The sequence below is a fragment of the Neomonachus schauinslandi genome, chromosome 2 (assembly GCF_002201575.2).
Source record: "Neomonachus schauinslandi chromosome 2, ASM220157v2, whole genome shotgun sequence".
In the NCBI taxonomy this organism is placed as follows: Eukaryota; Metazoa; Chordata; class Mammalia; order Carnivora; family Phocidae; genus Neomonachus; species Neomonachus schauinslandi.
Genome location: NC_058404.1, coordinates 84,395,086 through 84,422,219, shown reverse-complemented (window position 1 = coordinate 84,422,219; position 27,134 = coordinate 84,395,086). Strand labels below are relative to the sequence as shown.

Below are 27,134 nucleotides of genomic sequence, written 5' to 3'. Positions count from 1 at the left end.
CAGCTCTGCCTGCCCCAGGCACCGCCCTCACGAGGACCACGAGTCTCTGCTCTGGGTTACAAGCTGAGCTCAGAATGGGGAGGCGCTTCCGGAACCAGGCTTTATTGCAGGTGGTTTTGTTCGGGTGTGATTTCTTTCTTTGAGTTTGTTCGGGTGTGATTTCTTTCTTTGAGTTTGAAGGCCATCTGCATTTTTGTGTTTTCAGTGCTGAGGTGAAGTCCAACTGCAGGGCCCTCTACCCTCCGAGACAACATGCTTCCAGCATAGGTGAGAGACAGTGTCTCCTTTTGGCACCAGAGAGTTAATATACAAGTAAGAAAAACTGTCCTGATAAACAGTTACAGAGGAGCTGGAGGCAAGGACAGCGATAAATAGGTTACACATTAGAAGCCCTGGGGGCAAAACATCCTGACTTTGCAGCTTCCAAGATCCTGGGGCTAACAGACCAAGAACCGCTGGTGCAGAGGCTGCCTCCCCTCTTACCCCTCTGCTCTGGGGTAACCCCTAGACTCATTACAATGCATTTGCATTAAGGTTTTAGTCCCCCAAGGAGGTTCCCATAGAAACCTTGTAGGTTTCTCCCAACCTGTGGGAGGAGTTCCCCAAATGATTGGAAGCAGCCTCTATTAGAGACCACCCTGTCCATGATCCAAGACTCCCCCCCTCCATAAAAAGAAAGTACCCCTGTAGCCTCAGGGCGGTTGCAACCTCTGGGCCTGTCCACTCTTTCTTCTTTAGAGTGTACTGTCCTTAAGAAACTGCTTTGTGCTTGCTACCTTCCTTCTGGCTGTCTTTCTTTGAGCGTGGATCCCCATGTAAATCTTTTCGTGGGGAATCCAAGAACTGCAACCTCCATTCACACAGCGCAGGTTCTCCTGGTGGTAATAGTCCCAGTCGCTCGTTTGGGACGTCCTTCTCCCTGCTGGCCACTGGCTGTGGTCCACACTCAGGGCGAGGAAGATGCTCGTGCTGTCTTCCGTCTTGAACTGTCTCTGCTCTGACCGCTCTGACTGGTCGCCCTTCTCGTGCTCTGTGGGCAAAGAGGCCGACACTGACGCATGTGTTGCCAGCTTGCGCAGAGGACTCACCGCTGCATTGTTCACCTGGTCGTGACCGGCAGCCGGGATTGGCACCGTGTGAGTCCCGTTTTGTGGTAGGGTTTTTTTGAGCAACCGGTGCCTGACCTGGAGGTACCTGTTATACTATGGTGACTGGACAAGGGGTGGTCTGTGACGTCTGAGTGGTCCGGCCAGCAGTGCCTAGTGTGGCACGGCTAATTGCAGGAATAGGCTCTACGTTCACCTTTACTTCTTTGTGATCTCCATTCTCTTGCAGCTGTGCCTTAGGAGGGGCCAGCACGGCCCCCTGAGTGACCACTGCCTGGCCGGCGACAGTGTATGTGTTTGCTGGGGCCAGGCTGGCCCTGCTGGTGATAGACACCGCTGGGATCTGATGGATGACGTGCACTTCCTGCACAACAAGCTGCCGGGAGGCCGAGGTGGTCACGGGGCTGTGACTGTGTAGGTGACAGGCCTGATGATTGGTGGCAGCTGCTGCTACATGGCAATTAAAACGGGCCAGCTAGACAGCCTGGTGTGCTCTGGGCAGACGGGGCCTCTTGGATGACAGCCAGTTTGGACTGTGAGGTGCCAGGCTCAGGCTCTGGGGGTGGGGGGGGCGGTGAACCTTCTCTTAAGAGGCTCTTGGGGGTCTGGGCACCGCTGCAGTGAGCAGACAGCACTCCAGTGTGATTGAGAGAGGCTGGGGCCCTTCTAGATGAGAGAGGTCCCCGGGGGCGGGCGGGGGGAGGGGGGTTTGAACCAAGGCCACGCCCCTAGGCCATCTTTATCCTAGAAGCCTGCTCTATTAATTTGCTTTCAGAGGTAGGATCTATCCTCCGGAATAAGCCTTTGCCTGGTTCTTCCTGGGAACCTGGTATTTTGATGAAATAACGATTCGGAGAGATTGCAGCAAATTGAATTCTGCCAGTCCTTGTCCACAGTCCTGTAGTATGGATAATTTTTAGTGATGAATAAATTCTATTTAGGGTGAGTTGTTTATCAGGAACCATTGTAATTGCTTGTACGATCAACTGTGCAGAGGAATAAGGTGGCTTTGAATCCTCTTCTGGGCTGTCTCCACCAGAAACTTCCTTTTCATTTTCTGGCTGCAAGTTGGCGGCCATTAAATTGAGGTCAGCTGGTATCACACAGCCCATTTTGTGCCCCGAAGGGCCTGCTCCCCGCCGGCTGGATGAGCAGGCATTTGCAGCACTGACGCCTTGCGTGGGGGAGGGAAGGGGACTGATGAAGCAGGCCGTGGTGTCTGGAATGTTGATGGTCAGGGGCAAGATGTGGGCAGGCACGGCTTCACCCCGGAGTCTCCTGCTACTCCCTCTTCTCATTGGACAGGGCGGTGAACGTGATCTTGATATTTGTGTCTGGGAAGCTGAACGCGCATGCGCGGGAGCTGTAGCGGCAGCCACTGACGCCTCCGGAACACGCTGAGCTCCAATGCGCCACTCTTGCTGAGGCAGCGCGGGAAGCGGCTTGGGGCGTGAGGCTGTCGTGGTGGCGCAGCGAGATGAAGCTCGAGTGGCCCATGTTCACATCCACTGGGCCCTGCAACCAAGTGGCGCCCGGTGATCACCGAGTGCTTCTTCATCAGGTACTGGAACTCGTGGCCCTGGAGGCACGCCAGGTCCCAGTAGTGGGGCAGGACCTGCCAGGGGCCTGCGAGTGTCCCTGCAGCCTTCCATGGAGGCCATGGAGCTGAGGGACGCATGAGGATGCCTGGTGAGCGACAAGTGAAGGCTTCTCCATAGTATTGATTCATTGACTGATTCATAGATTTATTTATTTTAGAGAGAGAGAGAGAGAGCATAGAGGGAGGGGCAGTGGAAGAGGGAGAGAGAGTCTTAAGCCGACTCAGCGCTGAGTGCAGGGCCAGGTGGGGTTGAATCTCACCACCCTAAGATCAGGACCTGAGTGGAAACCAAGAGTCCCAGGCTTAACCAACTGCGTGACCCAGGCGCCCCTTTCCATAGTTATTATGAAGGACATATCTGGGGGGTATTCCTCTATGGTGAAGGGCGCTTTCAGTTTGAGAATGCTCCTCCACCTCAGGGGGAGTGTATATGTTGGATGAGTTTGGTGGTCCTCTGGCTTCCAGGAATCACTCTTTAATCCGAGGCAGTGGAGAAGAGTGTTTAGAAGAACAGCCCATATTTCTGCCCCTATACCATTGAGTTGAGTTTGTTCTAAGTTAGGGGTATCAGTGAAGGTTCCATGAATTTCTTTTTCCCCCTCTGCTGTCCAAAAGTCCCCAGTTGTCAGGAGAAGTCATCACTGTGTTAGTTCTGGGAGCCCTAATTGTTCTGTTTCTGGAAGGAACTTTTAAAGGATTGTTTGAGTTAAGCTTCCTTTACTTGTTTCACAACTGATGATAGGTTCTTTCTTTATTCTTTTTCTTTTTGGAGGATAGTGTCATGTTATATGTTTTATGTCTCTCTGCCATCTTTCCCTGTACGTTGCTTGCGTGTGTTTAATCTCCTTGAAAAATTCTCATAAAACTTGCTTTTGTGGCTAGTTTTAAAACCCTTCACTATTGTAGTCTTCATGATGTCTGTCCTATTCATATGACACCTATCCTGTGCCACAGAGGAAGTGAAATTGTGTGTGGTCATCGTTAAGATCTTTGAGGGAATTCTCCAGGCAGCTTGTATCATTTCTTTTAAAAATGTATTTTCCTCTTTGACCCAGAATATACTGAAAAGTAATTTTATAGAAGATTCATTTCTGTCTTTCTGAATTTGTTCAATTTAAAGATCATTTTTTTCCCCTCTGATATAAAACAAGGAACCTGACTGGGGGTGTCTAGCAAGTAGTGTCTTGAAGTATATGAATTTGTTTCCTGGGGCTGCTGGTAACAAATTGCCACAAACCAAGTAGCCTGAAACAACAGAAATTTATTCTCACAATTCTGGGGATTAGAAATCCAAAATTAAGGTGTCCGTAGGGCCATCCTCTCCCTGAAGAAACGAGGGAAGAATCTTCCCTCGACTCTTCCCAGCTTCAGGCAATCCTTGGCACTCCTTGGCTTGCAGCTGCTTCAATCAATCTTGTCATTACATGGTCTTCTTCCCTGTTTGTCTCTGTTTCTCTGTGTGTCCTCTCCTCTTTTAAGGGCCTGATTAGTCCACTGTAACCCATGATCTCCTTTTTACTGAACTAATTGCACCTGCAAAGATCCTATTTCCAAATAAGGTCACATTCTGAGGTTCTGGGTGGACATGAATTTTGGGGCTATACTATTCAGTCTACTAAGTAGGGGATGGGGCAGGTAGTGTGTAGAGACTGAACCCCTCCGGACTAAGAAGCAAGTAAGTGTTGGTATTTGAGTAGAGTACCAGTGAAGGAAGATTAGAAATCATGGTTTGTCCTGTCTGTACACTCAACTAGCCAGTGTGCCTTCAAAGCTTGGTTAGGGGGTGTCTGCAGGTATGGAGGATAATTAGTGTCAGTGAGGGAAGGATCAAGAGGAGTGCTATAGGAGAAAAGATACTCGGTTTCACAATGAGCCCGTTTGTTTCTTCAAGTATGAAAGTGGAAGCTTAGAGCCTGATCCAGAAGAGGATCTGCAAAGTGGGAGCTGCTCTGTAGCAAATATACAAGGAAACTGAAGTGGTTGGATATTGCTTTGCATAATGCCTTTCCAAGTACCTCGGGTTGAAGCAGCTTCTCTTCAACCGCAGCCTCAGGTCAAGAGCTGTATTTGTCTTTCCTGCAGCAGAGGAATCTTCGTCCTTAGCTCTTGCGTGGACCTGACTTGGGAGGAGGTGGGGTCATGAAGTAGGAGAGAACACAGTGGTGAGGACAGTGCAGACACCAGCACTTGACATTCTGTCTCCAGAAAAGTAAACATTCGTGATTGCTACCTTGGCCACTATCCTCTCACCCTGATCTCTAATCACCCGTGCTAACGTCGAAAAGGACTTTGAATCCTCTGACGTTTGCTTGAGCTTAGAGTTCTTTTCAAAGCTCCTGAGCTGCTGAGGAAATTCTACCTAGTAGGGAAAAGGTATTTACTCCATTGTCTCATTTACATACATAGTTGATTAGATTTGAAAAGTAAAGAATAATGTTGGCTAGTTAAGAGTAAGATTGAGTGATTGATTTCTTAAGAGAGAGGAGGGGGAGAGAAAGAGAGAGAATCTTATGCAGGCTCCACGCCCAGCATGGAGCCTGACACAGGGCTGGATCTCAAAATCCTGAGGTCATGACCTGAGCTTAAATCAGGAGTTGGACCCTTAATCAGCTGAGCCACCCAGGTGTCCCAAGAGTAAGAACTTTTTAGTCACTTGAAATTTAGAAGCTTCCTGATGAAGAAATAATTCAGGCATTAAAAACTACCTTGTCTATTTGAATTACATTTTATTGTTTGCCTGAGACTTGACCGTAAAGACACAATAAATCTAAGAAAGAACAGAGTTATGCTCAGGCACCAAGTGGGTTATTTCAGTTACTCCAGGCAGAGAAATCTGTTTCTGAACCAAGTCTCAGCTGGTGGGACTCCTTCCTTGCTTGCACTTCATAAGTAGAAAAAAAGTGAAAGCCTAACCAAACATTCTCAGTTGCCAAGGAAGCACAACGTTTTCTGCTGAATGGAAGAGAAACGTGAATTTTCCAGTCTTGTTGACTCACTGTAAGTCGATACCAATGATCCCGAGTAAATGGTTTGTCAAACAACGGAGTTCTATTGTCTTTTGAACTTTATACATGGTAAAAATCCAATACTAACTGATTACTTGAGAGTGGGGTATTGTAATAATTAGGCGGTTTGACTCTCTATATGTTCTCCATTCCCCACTGCTTAAATGAACTTCTACACGTACAGAACATGTATGGGTACAGAGTCAACTCAGCTAGTGCAGTTCAAAACCACACAGTTTGAGTCTTATATTTTAGGTTCTGAGCAGGTAATAGTTTAGAGGCATGCTTATAACTCTGGCCCCCTATAGATGAGCCTCTCCTAATTGGCTTCACATGGTCTGCAAAGATAGCTCTGTTTGCCATTCTCATGTGATAAGAAGACATCCCTTGGCTGTGTGAACAGAAGTAAGAAAGAGTGCCTACTCATCCTCGAGGCTCACATATTCTAAGTATCAGGAATAGAGCTTGGATTGAGCATGGGCATCATATAAAATCACAGTGTCTCTCACCTCTTCAAATACGGAGCAGTATGAAGCCTCTGCTGAGGGAAAGATGATCACACCATGACTGCATTTTCATTAAGCTTTGATTTGACAACAGGTGATGAGGCAAGAGTTGTTAGAGGACATTACAAGTTTGTAAAACTTTGAGATTCTTCTTTAAATAATGAAAAAAAAAAAAGGCTTCAGGAGGTATTCGAAAAGCTTTCTTTAATGTCCATCTGGCCTCTGGTATAGTGCTGAGTACATGTTAGCATTCCATAAATAGTTATCCAGTGATTGATTGGCTTTGCAACTATTACACTGTAGAATGTCATTAGGAATGCCTGGTTGTTGAGAAAGGAGATAAAGATTAACAGAAGAATGAAAATAATTCAAATAAAAATGAAGTCTGTGCTTTAGATGAATTAACATGGAAATTCTTGTACATGTCTTTAAAAAATATGGTGATATTTTCAAATGCTCAAGACTCCTAATTACCTTTATGGATATGAATGGTTAGAAAGCTTGTTATTACCCTGTTGATCATCAGCACTGATTTGATTGATTTCCCTGGATAGTCTCTTATTTTCCTTATTGATCTAAATAGCCCCTGGAAGCTGAGCTCACCAGACAGAGAAGAACCTTGATCTAGGGTCCCTTTCTTTATGGATCATTTGGTGTCTTTTGACTCTAAGGGTGTGGGAAATTTTGGTCTTCTGTTTGTCCACATCTGCATCAGCTTCATCAAGAAGCCTCAAAGCTTCTTCATTACAGTGTTTTATTCCAACCCCCTTCACTGCTTTTCTAAAATTGTCAGTTTACTGAATGATCCTGTGACCATATCAATACTGCCTAGTTCTTATTGAATATTTCAAGTAAAGCTTTGGCCATCAATCTACAATGATATTAAATTGTAATTAAAGGCAAACCTAGGGTCTTCGGGTTTATAATGTTATTGTTGACAGGATTCTGAATATAAAAATTCAAAACAGATATGCCCCTGTTTAATATATATGTGCTCATTTTGGAGAACATAAAGCCTCCATTTAGAAGTAGAAGTAGAAAGGAAAACCTTTATGCCACTGAGTTAACAGGAATAGGAAATTATTTGGATGTTTTGGGGACGTGGAGCCAATTTTTAGCTGATGAAAATCATGATGTTTATATGCCAGGCCCCTCTGCCTGGAAATGGGAATGCCAGATTAGAGGAGTATGTGCTGTAAGAATGGAGGTGCTTGCAACACCGCAAACCTGAACAGTTATGAGAAGGTAGTAGCTCTAGGTATGGATCACCAGCCATTTGGTTCTCCACCCCCACTAATCCTGGGAGTTTCTGCAGGCCGGTATTTGCCAGATTTTGAGAAGAATATTCTGTATAACTGAAGAGCTTAGCACAGGTAGTAAGTACTACTTGTTTACTATGTAATCATATATATATGCAGCTATATATGTATATATATATAGAGAGAGAGAGAGAGAGAGAGAGAAGGGGGTCTTCTCATGGCATGAAAGAGTTGGTGCACTCATACAGCTGAGCAATTTTTTAAAGATTTATTTATTTGAGAGAGAGAGAGCATTCGAGCAGGGGGAGGGGTAGAGGGACAGGGAGAGGGAGAGAGAGAATCCCTAGCAGACTCCCTGCAGAGAATGGAGCCCGACACAGGGCCTGATACCACGACTCTGAGATCATAACCTGAGCTGAAATCAAGAGTTGGACGCTTAACCGTCTAAGCCACCCTGGCGCCCCAAGGAGAGCAATTTTCTGCTCAGTTAATGAGCTTCTACTCACTAAGAATATAACATAGTTTATTGCAATTTTAATAATGACAAATTTAATATAGAAGTGATTATTAACAAGTTCCTGTATCTCTAATTAGAAGGATTTGGGTTATAACAAAGTCTGGGAATATAAGCCTGAGCATATTATCCAATATTTGACAGTTACCTAAGAACACATGAATCTGATGAGTTTGTGAAATGGACTGGAGATTACATTATGTCGTGCAGTTAGAACCAGAGCATCCATCAAGGCAGAGGCCAACATCTGGGATGTGATCCAGGATATTCCTGATAATGGCAGGCAGCAAGTCAGCGCTGTCCATATGCTATCTGTGCACATGTTCTGTATGAATCCAAGTCCTGATTTGGCCACTTTTTAAAGATAGCCATTGAGCAAGGCTTGGTGCAGTTCAGTATTCAAGTGACACCTGAAGATTTGGCTTCAGGGCTACAAAGATCGGTAACAGCAATTATATGTTTATGTGGGTGTGCACACATGTGCCTTCAGACAAAAACAGAATAACATCAAGTTGACTTGTTTAAATTAAATTTTCAAATACTATAACTGTTAATGATTTATCTCAGATATGCTTTTATCAGGTTTCACTTCCCTTGAAATAGTATTCTTAAAAGATTTGTAATTATGGTTTATGAAGTGTAAGACTGGATTCACTTAGCCTTGTTTTGTTTTGTTTGCCTAGGCAGAGGTTGGTAGTAGACTGTTGCATAAAATAATACCTCGATGGAGGATATTCCACAGAGGGAGGATTTTAATGGGAACTTACTATGGGGAAGCCAAGGGTAGAAGTTAGGGTGGGAAAAGCATGAATTTTGGGGGTGCTGATGCACCCAGGCAGAACTGTCAAAGTGACATTCCCTTGCCCCCACACATGGTCCTCTTCATCTTCTTCATAACAGAGGTCTTCATACTGCCGTCCAGAAGTCAGAGAACAGTTTTGCTATCTGAACTTGAGCTTGTTCAGATTCTGGTTCTGCTCCTCCTCTGGGATATGACTTGGACCAGTATGAAAGGGTGGGGTTGGGGAGTGTATGTGGTGGTAGAGATATCAGTTAGTTTATGATTGCCAGATTTAGCAAATAAAAATACAGAACATCTAGTTCAATTTGAATGTCAGAGACAAACAAATATTTGTTTAGTATGAGTGTGTCCCAAATACTGCACTAAAAAAATTTTATTATGTATCTGCATTTCAAGTCTAATTGAGCCCCCTGTATTTTTTAAATTAACATATAATATATTATTTGTTTCAGGGGTACAGGTCTGTGATTCATCAGTCTTACACAACACCCAGTGCTCACCACAACACATACCCTCCCCAATGTCCATCACCCAGCCACCCTATCCCCTACCCCCTTCCCCTCCAGCAGCCCTCAGTTTGTTTCCCAAGATTAAGAGTCTCTTAATGGTTTGTCTCCCTCTCTGGTTTAATCTTATTTCATTTTTTCCTCTCTTCCGCTATGATCCTCTGCCTTGTTTCTTAAATTTTGCATATCAGTGAGATCATATAATTGTCTTTCTCTGACTGACTTATTTCACCTAGCATAATACCCTCTAGTTCCATCCACATTATTGCAAATGGCAAGATTTCATTTTTGATGGCTGCATAATATTCCATCACACACACACACACACACACACACACACACACACACATCTTCTTTATCCATTCATCTGTTGTTGGACATCTTGGCTCTTTCCATAGTTTGGCTATTGTGGACATTGCTGCTTAAACATTGGGGTGCAGGTGCCCCTTCTGATCACTACATCTGTATCTTTGGGTAGTACAATTGCTGGGTCGTAGGGTAGCTCTCTTTTCAACCTTTGAGGAACCTCCATACTGTATTTTATTTGGCAACCCTTATTTTTAGAGTTAGAACTTTAGTGGAGGAAGCTGCTACTTAAAGCCTTCTGGAGTTTTGCTATGGACGTTTGTTGACGTTGGGTTTTTTGTTTTGTTTGTTTGTTTGCTCAGTGATGTTTGATTGGCCTTCCTTAGATAATCAGATGTAAAGGAAAGGGGAGTATGAACCAGCACTCTGGGCATAGAGTTTCACTGGAATTTTTTTTTATGGCTTGTCAAAGGCCACTTCTCTCAAGACCCGTCGTAAGCAGAGAAGGTAGCAGAGTAGGAAGTGGGCATGTTTACACTGACCTAGGCATCTCCCTCGAGGAAAAGAATTAAGATTCTTCAGTGTCTATTATCAGGCACTTCTATATAACTAAAGCCTGCCTGAATAATGGGTTAGATGGTCATGACTGACACCTACTTGCAGACAGATGCCCAGTATCTCAAAAGGGAACTATCATCAAGGCAGGGGGGCTGAACTGATGGCTTGGATCACCCGCAGAAATTTTGCCTAGTATGTGCCACAGGCTGAAACCCCATCATCTAGTTTTCCTGGCAAAGGGTGTGCTGGGGCAATAACACTGAATATGTAAGGAGGAATCTTAAGAGGCCAAAGTGTTTGATTTTTTTGCGAATGCCATGCCAGAGAAAGTAAAACCATTTTCCGTGCAAGTACTCCTGTAGCGAGGGCACGTATTGGGGTCAGCAGTTCTAACCTCACAAGAACCGACCCAAGGTGCAGGGTTAGCAAAACAGCTTGGTGAGCTCAGGTTTCTCATAGTACCTACCAGGCCGCATTTCACTCCTCCTTCTATAGTCACTTCCCTTGTTGAGTTCTACTCATTTGCCTGATTTCCTTTCCCCACAAGTGTGAATTCTTTTGGAAGCTCATCTCCTCTTGCAGTTAGACTCATTTGTTTCAGTAGAACAGAAAAACATGGCCAAATGCTATACTAGTTCTTTGCCCTGGAGGATAATTGACCCGAGCATACAAATAAAGACTAGGGAGGGGAAGATATGGGCCGGGGGAAGTGCGTGATGGTGGGGAGGTACCCTGAACTTAGCCTCAGGGCTCTGCATTTAAAGTGACTAGTGTCTGGCACGTGGACACAATCAATCAGTATTAGTTTCCTTCCACCTGTCTGTTAGCAACTGTGCTGGAACCAGCTAGCTAGCTTTATACCCAGAGAGGAGAGGTCAGGAAGAAGGAGGTAGTAGAGGAAATGTTCTTTTCTTGCTTCTGAGGGAATTATCAGTGTCATCTTGCGGGGGGAGGGATAGAATCTGTCAGGCAAATGTGATATTAGAGTGTGAGATGCTAACTGCCTGGTGACTTTAGTCAGATTTAAAAAATCCTGGGGAGGGGCGCCTGGGTGGCTCAGTTGTTAAGTGTCTGTCTTCGGCTCAGGTCATGATCCCAGGATCCTGAGATCGAGCCCCGCATCGGGCTCCCTGCTCAGCGGGAAGCCTGCTTCTCCCTCTCCCATTCCCCCTGCTTGTGTTCCCTCTCTCGCTGTCTCTCTGTCAAATAAATAAATAAAATCTCAAAAAAAAAAAAAAAAACAACAAAAAACAAACCTGGGGACTGTTGCTTTTTTCTTCAACAAGATAAGAAATTTGGACAAAATCAGTGGTTTGTAATCCTGGGTACACATGAAGATCGCCTGGCAAGTATCCAGAAAAATACAGTGCTCACACCAAGATGACCATATAATTTGTTATCCAAATTAGCAACCTTAAAGCCTAGAAGAAAGACCTGGAAATAATTAAAAGGCACCGATTGTTCCATAAAAGGTGTCAAATGGGACTTTCCCCAGGGAATCTGGAACGTATTTTCTCCTTACACACTCCTAGAAATTCTGACTTCATAGGTTGGGGGCGGGGTGATTCCAGTGAGCAACTTGTGAATTACTGCAATCTTATTGAAGACTTTTGCACTGTGTCTAATAGAGCCTCAGGTCTTCTAAATCCTGGAGCCAGTAGTTGACTGTGGGTGGGTTTCTAAATTCTGGATGTTTTCTCCTTAGTAGGCATTATCCACTGCCTTTTCTGAGCTTTCTTGCCACCCTCTCTCTTTACTCCCCGCGACTCTACAGACCAGAAGGGGGCAGGATAAGAGGAAAATTCTTGAGGCCTTTTTACTTACTGTTTCCTTATGAGAAACTTAATTCTAAAGCAGTCTCTCCAGAACCTACCCCAGAGAAAGTAGATTAAAAAATTACTGTGCTGTCTGGGAAGAATGTGTTTACTCATTCCTGAATTCAGGTCTTATTAGTGAGCAAAGATTAATGGTACATCCAATTAAGAGGAGCACTAGGAATCACACCCAACCCTGCTCTGACAGTCACTGGCCACAGCAGCTCAGCATCCCCAGCTTGCCCGGGGAAGGCACTGAACAGTCAGCTCTTTCAAAGAGAGAAAAGTTACATTTATTACTTAACTAGGACTCAGTCTGGTCATGCAGATATTTTATGTTCTTCTTTAATGTTCCCTTATAAGAAACTGCACCAATTTAAAAAACTCTAAAAATGATGTGCCAATTGCTTCTTGGTCATCTATGTGTCATACCATGCGATGCCATTTATCCACTCTGAAGTTATTGGATAAGGGTAGGCTAGTGAACCTGGAGCAGCCATAGGCACAACAGAAAAGATGACATGAGCCAATATAATTTCCTTTCTTTAGAATGTCACCTAAGAGAGGGAGGGCAGTTAACAGATGGAGGAGGGGCAGAGTTTAAGAGTTGGAAAGTAAGAAAGGGTGGGTAGACAATGATGGCCACTTGGAACCCAATAGTATGAGAGATCAGAAACTAAGAGAAAGCAGATGGGTGCAGTGCTGCTGGAAGTGTGATAATGAGCATCAGTACTGGTCTGTGTGCTGTTATTTACCACTCTTATCTGATAAGCAAAAGGAAAAAGAAGCAGCTAAGCTTTTATACTATAAAGCAATTATTTGCTTATTTATTTATTTGACAGAGACACAGCGAGAGAGGGAACACAATCAGGGGGAGTGGGAGATGGAAAAGCAGGCTTCCCGCCAAGCAGGGAGCCCAATGCGGGGCTCAATCCCAGGACCCCGGGACCATGACCTGAGCTGAAGGCAGACGCTTAACGACTGAGCCACCCAGGCGCCCCACTATAAAGCAATGTAACAGTATAGCAGCATCCAAACTATGATTTTGTGTTTTATAAAAGTATTGGTCCATGATGGATTGGGGAGTGGTGGGAGAAAGCATTCCCAGACCACAGATAGTTTGAGAAGCACTGGATTAGAAGTAGTGGGTGGGTCATGATACAGGAAGAAGGAACCATCTGGCGAAGTGTAGAGTCATACCAATGGCTGAGTTTTATGAAGATTCATGAGTAGCTTTTGCTCAAGCCTTTGGAGCCATCTTGAGTACCAAACCATCCCGTCATCCTATCCTATCTTTTCTTGGGTCTGGTTTATGGGCTTTCTGATATTTGAGTGATTTTCTGTTCCTTGCAACCACAAAACCAAAGAACATAAATGAAAACAAAGGGCAATATTAAGGACACAGCTACAGAATTGTGTTGGGTGTCTAACTTATTATGTAGTAGGGTTGAAGAATGTCTTTAGATTTTTTTTTCTTTCTGCAGATCGAGTTGTCATACCATTTTAAATTAGAGATGCAGGATTTAATTTATTGATTTAATCACAGAAGTGTTATGTGTATGGATTGGTGGGCTCAAGAGGAAGCAGGGAGGAGCTATATATGGCCCATGAGAGATACAATTTCATCATAAGAAAGGAGGCTGGCGTAGTCATTCAGAGCATAACACGAGTTTGTACTTGATCCTACCCTGACACTGACCTGTTTCCTGGATAGTATTGTGAAACTGAACAAAATATATCCTCCAATGATTCTGCTGAGAATCTTTTTGTTTGCCAATGAAAGAATGGGGTGCATAGAAAGCTAGGAATTTTTCTCTGGATCAGGGACACAAATACAGGGGACGTTGAGGAGCTCCAAGGAGTTGTGGTGGAGAGGTCTGATGCTACAATGTTATTGGTGATTAAGAGTGGGTCAGTCCAAAAAAAAAAAAAAAAGAGTGGGTCAGTCCAAGTGTGGGAAGCCTGCACAGAAAGTGGGCTGTGGGTCTGGCCAGCAATCTGGTGGGGTGGTTTGGAAAGGTTCACAATAGTGGAGGTGAGTGTTTGTGGAGAACAGTTTAGAAAGATAACAAATGCAACATCTGATGGTGGGAGATGCCAGAGATACAAGTAGCAGCACAAATTACAGGTGAAGCAATTCTACACTCCTCCCCACCCTTTTCAACCAAAAAACCAGGGACATTCATAAAGACCTGAGTAGGAAGAAAGGCTGAAATCCTGTTGTGTCACAGGCAGTGCTCCTGATTTGTTAGATCCACAAGGTGCTGTAACCCAGAAACCAGCTGAGTCACATCTGTGACTTGTTTAGGGGATAGTGGAGTATATAGACTCACACAGAAAGAAAGGAGTTGGGGAAATCTTAGCAGTGAGATAAAGTTAGGAACATAAATTGGGGCATCAATAATTGAGGGCCAGAGATGCTAGATTCAGGAGCCTGAATGTATCCTGTAGGCCATGAAGAGCCACTGAAGATGACTACAAAGGGAATAATATAATGGAAAGACAATTACACAATATAGATTTATTTTGATCCTAGAGGGGGTTGCGCAGGAGGGTTTATGCAAGGGGATGTAGCTTGAAGTCTTGTAGAACTAATGGGAGCCTTGACCGGGAGTGCCGCAGAGGGAATACTAAGGCATGATGTGAGAGATGTTAAAAAAACAAATATTAGTAAGATTGGGGATTGATTACCTATTTAGTTGGGTAACTTAGTCACTGTAATCTCTTGTATTCACTTTAATTGTTATCCACAACATATATTAAGCTACAATCTGATTAGTCAATATAGTGAGTTAAATATACCTCAACACATCCTTCAAGAGTTCCTCATGCAAATAGGCAATCACATAAAAATATGCACTGAATCAATGCTGTAAAATCTCATTGATTTAAAAAAACGACTGAGAGATTCTGAAACAAAACGTTTTCAAAGAAATGCAGTTTTATTACTCTCAGGTTTATATGGAAGTAGGTGCTTTAGGTTAACATTATGTAGGAGAGGTTTTGTTTTAATAGCAAAATTTTTATCATTAATATTCTTCATATATAGTATTCTAAATAATTTTAATCATAGTTTGGTAAACACTAAATTTGTTCAATCCATTAAGGACAGTTTTAGATAAATTTGGTCTGAACTAAAGAGGGTCCTTAAAATACATAATTATATTTTATGCAAGTATAAAATAACTTAGGAATACAGAGAATAATATGGAATTGTGCGAATAGGATGTAAACATTCTAATAGTAGGAGTTATTTTTGTAACAGGAGAAGCAAAATACTTAGAGGCTTGACTCCTTGGCTCCTACAGTCTTGTAAATGTCTTTCTGGAGGCTATGATAAGACAGGACATTGAATCTGAAAGTTGAATCAAGTATTTGAGGTCCCTCTTAGAGAAGAGCAGATATGGCCATCTCCTGTAAAGTACAATTTTAAGAATGATGGGAGGGCTGCTTTCTAAAACTTTTTCCCTACTCAAAGGTGTTGCTCTCTGCAATTCCAAAATGAGAGGCAACTTTAAATTTCATATTTTCCAAGCCTAATAGTTACAGGATGGTGACAGTCAACTCGGAACAAGTTGCTTGTGAATTATTAGGAGCTTTGTTCCTTTGTAGAAAGGTGGATGGGGGTGAGTACCTTGAGAGAGGAAAAGACACCTAAAATAAGGAAAAATGTCCTGCATGGAGAGAAGAGGCTAACTAACAATGTAGCCAACTGTTGGTGATTCTAGTCTTCTCTTGACTTGCTTCCAAAAGGCTTATTATTTTGGCTATGGATGTAATTTTACAAAGTGACATTTCCTAGCTTCATAATAAACTAAACACTGTATTTCCGAGGGAATTAATCAAACCTAAGGATAGTGGATGTTAATGTTTCAGTTCCTAAAAATTCCTTTAGATGTCTCTGTTTCGCATCTCATCAGAATCTGTACAGCAGGCCACTGGGAAAGACAGTGCCTGAAGCTAGTTTCCTAGCAAGTAGAATCTGTCCTTTAAGGACAAACAGGGCTCTTTGAAAACAGAATTTAACAAAATTAATGAAAGAAAAATATGACACGCAGACATCATTACTACTTCATAATACTTATAAGCTAAAAAAAAAAAAACCAAAAAAACAAAAAACCACTACCAAAACAACCCTATATTGTGGGAGATGTCCTTTTCTACTTAGCTTGCAGGCAATTCTGTTGCATCATACAATTTTAATACTGTTTGGTTTTGTAGTACAATCTGTATTTTCATTCAAGGATATCCATTCAAGCTGAAATGACGAAAGTTAGATCACCAGATTTCTTTATTCTATGACTAGTCTTTTAAAGGATATAAAATATTGCAACGACTCTGCTTTATTATATATGTGTACACCTATTTCTTAGAAATTTAAACGTGCTAGGATACAGTAATGTGTTTCAGATGGGATTTGGTAGAGAGGAAAGGTAAAAGTGTGTACATTTAATCCACCACACTTAACTACAGTCTAGTAACATTTTCAGATGTCTTTTTTCCTTCCAAAACACATTAAAAGTATAAAAAAATGCATGATGCAGAGGATAAGGAACAACATAAGAATATCTTTTGAAGTCAACAAAGTTTTGGCATATGAAAGAGCAGAGTAGAAAAAGCTAAAGGGTAACTGCTTGCAGATGGAGGACCACAAGAAGCAGGTTACAAAACTCCAGAAGGCACCAAATACCTCTGAAGGAAAAAGGTAGGAGTGGAGATAAAATTAAATGGAAGGTTTGTATAAGGAGCATTTCATTCCTTGCAATATTGCCCACGATGCTGGTGAAGCTATCAACCATTCCCAACTCTTGTAGAAGACAGGAGGTTTGCTTCCTAGAAAAATCAAACCTAAGAAAGTTTGGATTTGGGGACATCAGAAATAGTAGAATGAAAGATGAAACGATAAATTGATAAAAGAGGACCTAAGTGATATCAATAAACCCCTTAGTTGTCGTTCTCTCTCCAGATGCAAAATGTGGGCAGCAGTGGCTTGGATCCAACAGGCAGTATGTTTGCAGATTCCTTTCTGGAGTACTTGACTGGCTCCAGAGAAAAGAAATCTACATTTTCTGACATTCCTGGGTCCTCACTGCTCTGCAGTGAGACCCACCAATTGGGTTGTTCTGCTACCAGAGTTATCAGTGTGAATGGTTATCCAAGGACCACTAGATACATGAAGAAAGCATCTCATATACAAGTCATAGATGGGGACAAAATGAAAGAAACTCAGAAGAAAAAAAAGCAAAGTTGAAGCAGAAGAAAAAATTATAAATAATCATTAATGTTCTTAACTCGGAATATATTTTATTCTTGAAGAAATAACAGGAAGGTATAAAAATTTAGAGAATAACAAAGTTATAAGAAGTAAAAATACTTTTAGCAGAAGTAAAAAATTTAATACAAGTATGAAAGGTAAAATGAGGACTCTTCCAAAAAATTTAGAACAAAAAGAAAAAAAGAAAGTAGATAAGAAAATATATTTTAAAACTAGTGGAGGGGGAGATGAACCATGAGAGACTATGGACTCTGAGAAACAAACTGAGGGTTCTAGAGGGGAGGGGGGTGGGGGAATGGGTTAGCCGGTAATGGGTATTAAAGAGGGCACGTAGTACATGGAGCACTGGGTGTTATACGCAAACAATGGGTCATGGAACACTACATCAAAAACTAATGATGTAATGTATGGTGATTAACATAACATAATAAAAAAAAAAAAAGAAAAAACTAGTGGACCAGTCAAAGGCAAAACATTCAACTATTAGGTCTTTGAGAAAGAGAACAAAAAGCAAAGAAAGGGAGGAAAAAATATTAAGAAAATAATGTGAGAAGACTTCCAAATATTGAAAGCCATGAATTTCTGGATCAAAAGAGTCCTCTGAGTGCTCAGAAATGAATGATTAAAAAAAAAAATCAACATCAACTCATAATATCATGACATTGCAGAATCCTAAGGATACAAAGAAGATTCTAAAACCAGCTGGACAGAAATAGCAGGTCACATTCAAAGGATGGTAATTAGACAATGAAGTAGTCTCCAAAATTCCAAGGAAAAATGAATTGGAGCCTAGAATTCCTAGTTGGCCAAGTTTTCCATCAACTGTGAATGCAGAGTAGTATTTTCAGATATGTGAGATCTCTAAAAATGGATCTTCTGTGCACGCTTTCTCAGGACACTACTAGAGGATATGCTCCCCCAAGAAAGAGGGATCAAACAGTAAGGAGGAAGCACACGGATCTCAGTAGAACAGGCTGGAAAACAGGAGCAAGATAAAGGACCTGTCTCGATGATGGTGAAGGGAAGTCTCAGGATGAGAGTTGTGTAACAGATCTGAGACAATCAGTCCAGATTAGAAACATCAGCCCAGAGGCTGTTCAGAAGTATGTTTTCAAAGTAAAAACAGAACTGATATATTGCCTGGTGTTACACATTTGACAGCTGAAAATTATGCTTCAAACAAGCACAAATTAGAGATACAATCAAAACACTATTTTTGTCTTCCATTGTTCTTTTACAGTTTTTCAGCAATTGATTCCCCTCACCCGTCCTTTCTTCTGGATACATTCTTCAGAAGTTCACATAGCTGATTGGCTCGCTCTGAGAAAATGGAACACTCTGGTGGCAGAAACAGTGTAGTTGTTCACCAAGCCCGTTTATTCTCCTTTTGCACAAAGATAGGTTGCATTTCCCAGCCTCTCTTACATTAGATGTGGCCATGGGACTGGGTTCTGGCCAGTGGAACATAAGGGAAAGTGATTGATGACATTTTGGGGCCTGGTTCATAAAAAATTCTGATAGAAGATGCTTGATGTTCTTTCCCCTTCTATCAGGCTCATGCAGAAATGAACTTGGTGGCCTATGAAGCTGCAGGTTGATGATGGTGAAGCCATAAAATGAAAGAGACTGGATTTCTGAAGTACTGCTTGGTGCTTGGAGCATAGCCACCTGCCAGTCAGAAAGAGACATTTCATGGGGCCATTGTCGTGCCATAGGAAAACAGCAAAACTGGGGCGCCTGGGTGGCTCAGTCGGTTAAGCGACTGCCTTCGGCTCAGGTCATGATCCTGGAGTCCCGGGATCGAGTCCCGCGTCTGGCTGCCTGCTCGGTGGGGAGTCTGCTTCTCCCTCTGACCCTCCCCCCTCTCATGCTCTATCTCATTCTCTCTCTCAAATAAATAAAATCTTAAAAAAAAAAAAAAAAGAGGGCGCCTGGGTGGCTCAGTTGGTTAGGCGACTGCCTCCGGCTCAGGTCATGATCCTGGAGTCCCGGGATCGAGTCCCGCATCGGGCTCCCTGCTCAGCGGGGAGTCTGCTTCTCCCTCTGACCCTCCTCCCTCTCGTGCTCTCTGTCTCTCATTCTCTCTCTCTCAAATAAATAAATAAAATCTTTAAAAAAAAAAAAAAGAGGAAAACAGCAAAACTGTCCTCTGGAGACTTGGAGAGCAGACCATGTTTCTACTTGGCTTATAGCTTTGGAAAATGTCAGAGTGATAGGCCTTACCGAGTGCTTGCAGCACTTTTACTAGAAAGATGAACTCACGAAAGAATCAGCGATTTGAAAACAGAAATGAAGTCTGTAGAGAAAGGCCAGAAATTTGATCCCTTGAATTTGAAACTTTCCATCTCAAATATGCTCTCAATATGTAAATTAGAATATCCTGTCCCAGAATATAACTAAAACCATGCATTTGGGTTAACATCCAGTCTCCATCCCCAACTGAGGCAGACCAGCTGCTTTTAGTGGGAAAAGGGCAGCTTTTTTTTGTTTGTTTTTGTTTTTGTTTTTTGTCTATCCTTCCTGACCACTTGTCTGCCACTTGCAAGCTGTTATTACTGATCCTGTGGGTTTTGGGGAGTGCAACTGAGTGGGAGAAAGGGAAAAGTGGGGAGAAAAGTTCGTATTAGTCCTGATTCTGCTGTAAGATGTTTGGAGCTGATTTTCCTCTTTGGGCTACTCTGGTGCACTCTGCTGTGCTCACCCGGTTGCAACACCTGCCCCATGACCATGTTTCTCTGCCTGTCCGTGCGACCATCATTTCCTATTGTCCCTTACTTTAGAAGCTCAGTACCCCTTCCAGAGAGTCCTTTTGGGCAGGGCAAAAAATGTCCCAGGCTAATTCTCTCCATGAGATCCTCATCTCCTCTCTTTACTCCATTGCCCAAACTGGTTATCACCTGTCCCTCTTGCCTTCCGTTAAACCTGTCAGATCTCAGTCATCCTATCTCTCACACTCCAGGGAAGACATTTCAAGCTCTTTTTTGAAGCCCCTTTTTGCAAAGGGTGGCACTCCACCCTTTCCCCGCAGAGAAGGTGAAGCTTACAGCCTAGCAGTATGCATGGGTGTATGCACACCCTCGTATACACTCACACTCCTCTTCACAAATCATATCTTCATTTCCAATCTCTTGACCCTATTATATCCTCCTGTGGTTTTGGAACTGCCTAACTGGTCCTCTGGTATCTCTTTTTAAAATCTGCTTTTGGTTTTGACTTTTTTGGGTAGATTTCATCTTTAATATATTGCATTGACTTAGCTGGAATTTCCAATTTAACAACCTGTTACACTGTATCAGAAGGAGTTTTATACTTCTGTTGGAAGATTGGGGGAGAGAATTAGCTATAAGCACAGAGAAATCAATTACATAATAGGAGTATTGAAAATTAAGCAGTTTCAGGGGGAACCTGGATGGCTCAGTTGGTTAAGCATCTGCCTTTGGCTCCAGTGATGATCCCAGGGCCCTGGGATCGAGTCCCGCATCGGGCTCCTTCCTCAGCAGGGAGCCTGCTTCTCCCTCTCCCTGCCACTCCCCCTGCTTGTGCTCTCTTTCTCTCTGACAAATAAATAAATAAAATCTTTAAAAAAGAAAAGAAAATTAAGCAGTTTTTAATTCCACATAAAACAAAAAGTTGTGTAAGAAGGGAAACTGCCTTCTTTCCACCCATCTCCCACCTACAGTATGACTCTTCCTCACCATTTAGGGAATACAATAATGGGGATGGGTCATCTTAGTCCTAAATATTTCCTGCAAACCAATTTCGTCTACTATAAAGAAGCCTGAAAATGATGGATTTAAAAGCTGGCCTTTTCCACGTTAGATTGCCCATTCCAAAATATTAAAAATCAGCTAAACAGAATGCATTCCATTGTGTAATTTGATATCCTTCTTTTTTTAAAATTTTTTTTATTTTTTTATTTTATTTTATTTTTTTTTAAAGATTTTTTACTTATTTATTTGAGAGAGAGAGAATGAGAGAGAGAGCACATGAGAGGGGGGAGGGTCAGAGGGAGAAGCAGGCTCCCTGCCAAGCAGGGAGACCGATGCGGGACTCGATCCCGGGACTCCAGGATCATGACCTGAGCCGAAGGCAGTCGCTTAACCAACTGAGCCACCCAGGCGCCTTCCTTCTGTTTTTTTTAAAGAAAAGTTTGGGTTTGGTTAATGGGCTCTTTGTCCATCCCATTTCTTTTATTTATTCTTTATTAAGTCTTTTATTTAACTCCAGTATAGTTAACATACAGAGTTGTATTAGTTTCAAGTGAACAATATAGTGATTTCAACAATTCTGTACATTACTCAGTGCTCATCATGATAAGTGTACTCTTTAATCGCTATTACCTATTTCACAAATCTCTCTCCCCACCTCCCCCCCGGTAGCCATCAGTTTGTTCTCTATAGTTATGAATCTGTTTCTTGGTTTGTCTCTCTCTCTCTTTCCCTTTGCATGTTTTGTTTCTTAAATTCCACATACGAGTGAAATCATATGGTATTTGTCTTTTTCTGACTGACGTATTTCACTTAGCATTATACTCTTTAGCTTCATACATGTTGTTGGAAATGAAAATATTTCATTCCTTTTTATGGCTGAGTAATATTCCATTACATATATATATATATATATATATATATATACACACACACACACCACTTCTTTATCCATTCATCTATCAATGGGCATTTCCATAATTGGATTCCATGATTTGGCTATTGTAAATAATGCTGCAGTAAACATACGGTGCATGTATCCCTTTGAGTTAGTGTTTTTGTATTTTTTGGGGGAAATACCCAGTAGTGCAGTTACTGAATCCTAGCGTAGTTCTATTTTTAACTTTTTAAGGAAGCTCCATACTGTTTTCCACGGTGGCCGCACCAGTTTGCATTCCCACCAGTGGTGCATGAGGGTACCTTTTCTTTCACATCCTTGCCAACACTTGTTTCTTGTGTTTTTGATTTTAGCCCATTTGATTTTGGCCTATTTTGCTCTAAACCACGTGTTGTTTGCCCTTCTTGTCTTCTTCAATGGCCATTCTAGAGGGTTTGTTCTGACAGTCTTTGGGTCGTTTTCTGTTTTTTTTTTGTGCTGATGTGAGTGTGATCTAGTTGTATCCATGGGACAGGCCAGCTTCGGGTCCTCCTGCTTAAACATCTTCCCCGCCTCCCATGTCCATACCATTTCTAATATTAGAAACATCCACTTCAATTCTTCTCGTGGCTCATTGTTCCTGGCATCTAATCATTTCCCAAGCATAGTCAATCCTATGCTGCTTCTGTGGCTGACACCATAGAAGGTTGAAATTAGGAGTGGTGTGGCCATATTGTAACTTTAATCCTGGAATACATTATAAACCAAATGTGGGAAGAAAATGAGCACATTCACAAATAAGAAAGGCTATATCTATAAAGGTTCCCTACTTTTTCATCTGCAGAAAATACTTATTTTGCAGGTTAGGGTTTTCTATCAGTCAGAGTAAAGGATCACTGTTACTGCTTTTCTCAGCTCACAAAGGTGGAGTCATTTGCTCCATTTCCTGTGACTATGCTACTATTCGTAGCACATCCCATGCTGTATTGTAATTTGTGTGTTAAATGGCATCTTTCTAACTGTAAGGGAACTCCTGTTAAGGATCCTATTCATTTTTGTGTCTCCCTGTCTAAGAACAATGCCTGGAACAAAGGGGTCAATAAATGTTGAATGAATGAATAAGTGATTGAATGAATAATGAAAGAAAACTAGATGAATTCAAATATAATTTACTTTTGTCAACATTTTGAATCTTATCATAATTGTTTATGTGTATCTGTTTCTTCCTTTCTACCGTGAGTCCTAGGGATTATAAATCCTGTTTTACTTATTCCAGTAGCTTTAGCATTTAGCACCGTGCCTAGTGCCTAAAATGTAGCAGTTGCTCAGTTAATGTTTGTCAAATGAAGAAATGAATTCATTAATTTATGAGATGTGCAAGAATAAGCACCTTGTATAGTCTGTATCTCATTCTTTCATTATATAAACTCTCATCCTTTTTAGGGACTCAAAACTGTAGTTGAAATCCAAAAAAAAAATTAGCTTTGGGAGCACTTCTACTACCTTCATCACCTTCTGAAATACTAATTTTGTTTTTTTAATGTTTTCCTTTTCTTTTCTCCTGTTTTTAGGTAATCCAGATCTTGAATGAAGACCATGTTTATAAGAGTAGTTAGAATAAGCCTTTTATAGAACTGAAACTTTGGCTTATAAGCCCCCAGCTTCTTTGTCCAGCCAATGCTGTTGGTATTGGATGACTTAATGAAAATGCCTGAGGCTTACACATAAAAGAGCTAGGTTATTACATGGGCTTCCTTCCTGAATAATACTTATTGTAGAATGTCCCTAGCACTAAGTAAAAATAGATAAAATACTAGCATTTTCAAAGCCCTAATCTTATATCCACACAAGTGCCCTGCTCTTGTTTTAACCCTGGCTTAGCACTGCTCAATATCAGAAGTACACCACATCTTCCTTTTTGGGCAAAAGGAACAGACTGCTTTTCCTTGTTCACAAGATACATGGGAGTATCCAAAGATCAGCTCTATATTGCAAGCTCTGAAACCACTCTCAGGCCTGTGGTCTGTTTTTCTGTACAAAAGACAAAAACCACTGGAAGGATATGTTTTAAAAATCACATTGTTACAGGTAGTTGAAAATTCAGTTAGCCCCCAGCTAAAAAAAAAAAAAAAAAAAAGACACACGAAAACCAAAAACACTTTAGCCTACAAAACAGGAGTAAAAGAAAAATTTTAACATATCAGAACTGACTAAATCTGTCATGCTCAATTGTGCAACAGAGCAAAATGAGATGAGCGTATTAGTGGCAGTTGAGAAAAATAGCATTTCAAATTCAGATTTTTTATGAGAGTAATTTAGGAAGTGTAGTATGAGAGTCATTAAGTACAAAATACCATAAATGTCAATGTGAGTTGTATTCTGCTTTTGTTTGGCTCACTGAGTGACATAGCATACCTTAAATCTGATGAAGAAGCTCTTTCGAAGGCTATAAAGGGAGAGGCATTAAAGCAAACTCTTAAAGCAGCACTGTATTCTTGGGATTAGGGATCCCTAAAACAACATTAGTTCCTCTCATTGAGGAGACAGGAGAGATACGAGGAAGTCTTTGCTTCCAACCCATGAAGGGAGCAATATTAAGAAGAACCTTCTTATGAACCAGCTACCAACCTCCCATTGGGAAAACAAGAGGGCAGGGGCATGGGTGCCTGGCTGGCTCAGTCCATAGAGCATGAGACTGTTGACCTGAGGGTCATATGTTCAAGCTTCATGCTGGGCATAGAGCTTACTTAAAAAAAACAAGGAGGGACGTGGGCAGGAGCAGTGGTGGGAGGTAGTGGGGCAATGACACGTGAATCATCAGGCTGTGACAGAAGGCAATGTGAGTCCAAACACAGCTGTTGGCTCAAAGACTCCTGCAGGATTATATCAGTTATTGTGTCGGGATGGGACAAAAAGAGAATGTTCCCTTCTCCCTCACCTCTGCCAGCCCTAAAAGTTATGGAGTGTGAAGTGTGACATCCCTTGTAAATACTGCTTTGAAAGTCTCACCAACTCTAGAAAGTTTAAAAACCAGGGAAGTGCACTATAAATCTAAGATCTCGAGGGGAAAGTGTATTTTTATGAGTCCATGTTTATTGAATACTTGCCGAGTACAGTGTAGTATGCCCATTTTAACCTCTGTCCAAATGCTTCCTGTTTTTGACTTGCTTAATAACTTCATTTTAATTTCATCACATGCCTTGCCCTTAGAATGAAACCTTAACATTTCATACTTGTTGTACATCAGCACCCTCCTCTTTCTTTACCAATACTTCTCCAAATCTGCACAAAAAAATATGACTACACCATGCAATCTAATCTTACCGTAACTCTTACATAAGTTTTCTTTTGTAGCCACTTACTTCCTCGGAAAAATTTGCCATGGTTGTCTTACCTTCAAGCCTTTGCTTTGTAAGGTGTCTTCATCTGGACTTCCAACTGTACCTCAAGATCTAGCCACACTGAGCCAGGCCTTTAAAGTTGGGGTCAAGTCACCCTTCTCTAGCTTTCCTTAGGTCTCCAGCTCACACAGATGGCCCCTTTCTCTAAATCTGGAGCCTCCACGCTGCCCTTGAGACAGCTGTTATGTGTTTTCCCCGGTTACTGGAGGTTTTCTCAAGTATTTTCTGGTCCCCTTGGCTGTGGATTCCATTGTATTCATCACAGAGTTTTGTTTGTTTTTATGGAATTCTTACATGTTGTGTGGCAACATCTGTGCTGACTGTGTGTGTGTGCACATGCGTGCACTGGGAGAGGGAAGAGAAGTTTCTTTTTTCTTTTTTCTTATTCCAAAACGCACTTGTTTATTCATTCTTTGCTCCTCTTTTGGCAGAAACATACCACTACCAAACCCCTTGCCATGTCTGGGACTAGAATGGGCAGACACCCTACAGTCTTGCACCATCTCTCTGTGCTACTTGTCTGCTTGCATAACTTTGGCTCAGAAACAGGGTCAGCATAGCTGGCTCAGTGGTTGCCTGAGGTCAGTAGAATGATCTAACTGGTCAGTGTCAGGCATTCTAAGATGGGCTGGGACAGGAAGAATTTCTAGTTAGGGAAACATAAGATGGTAATTCAAAATTCTTCTGTATTTAATGAGGCAGAATCCATTTAAACACCATGTCATCTGGTTTATGGTATCAGTTTCGTGTATTCACTCATTATTTATTAATTCACCTGTCATATATTTAGATCTGTTCTGTGGGAATAAATTTAGTAGGGAGGTATAGCAGTTATCTATTGCCCTAATAATGCTGCATAGCAAATAACCAGACTTCAGTAGCATACAACAACACATTTATTTAATTCATGAGTCTGAATCAAATGGGTAGTTTTTCTTGTCTAAGGCAGGCTTGACTGATGTTAGCTGAGCTTACTCATTTTATCTGTTACCAGCTGGCAATTCAACAGAGGACTGGCAAGTCTGGGAGGGCTTTAGCTAGGACAAATGAGACAACTTGGATTTCATGCGGTCTCTCATCTTTTAGCAGCTCACCCTAGCCTTGATCACATGATGGTGGGGATGCGAGACATCAAGGGGATTGAATAAGACCTCTTGAAGCATAGCCTCAGAACTGGCACAAAACCGTTTCCATTATGTTCTGTTGGCCAAAACTAGTCTAAAATACACCTCAGAATCGAGGTAGGGGTGGAGCAGGTGGGGAATGAACTCCATCTCTTTTTTTTTTTTTTTTAAAGATTTTATTTATTTATTTATTTGACAGAGAGAGACACAGTGAGAGAGGGAATGCAAGCAGGGGGAGTGGGAGAGGCTTCCCGTGGAGCAGGAAGCCCAATGCGGGGCTCGATCCCAGAACCCTGGGATCATGACCTGAGCCGAAGGCAGATGCTTAACGACTGAGCCACCCAGGTGCCCCGAATTCCATCTCTTTAAGGGAAGAGCTGCAGAGTCATATTGCAAAGGACGTGGGTTCAGACAGGTCATTTGGGCCACCCATGTAGCTAGTCTACTGCCAGGAGATAGGCAAACTCCACGTTAGAATATAATGTGATAAGGACTACAAAAGGTGCATGTGTACAGTGGAAAAAAATTTTTTTTACAATTCTTCTACCTTCATTAGATTGTTTTTAAAAGAATAAGAGGAAGAAGGGTGTAGGAAAGAGGCCCATAAACAATTTCAGCTCTTCTTTTCCTCCTCTTTTCCACAATATGTAACAAAGACATTACTGTGGGAGATCTCAGTGGTGTTCAAGACTTGCCTGGGGCAGCCACTCCAAAGACATGCTACTGAGCAGTTTGGAAGTCACATCCTGCCTGCAGAGGTAGTGTGAATCCCTG

At 42.1% G+C, this 27,134-nt stretch overlaps 1 pseudogene; it reads right to left on the bottom strand.

Moving 5' to 3' along the window:
• Positions 1-750: 750 nt before the first annotated feature.
• LOC110571251 lies at positions 751-2,835 on the bottom strand (annotated as a pseudogene).
• Between the last annotated feature and the right edge of the window lie 24,299 nt (positions 2,836-27,134).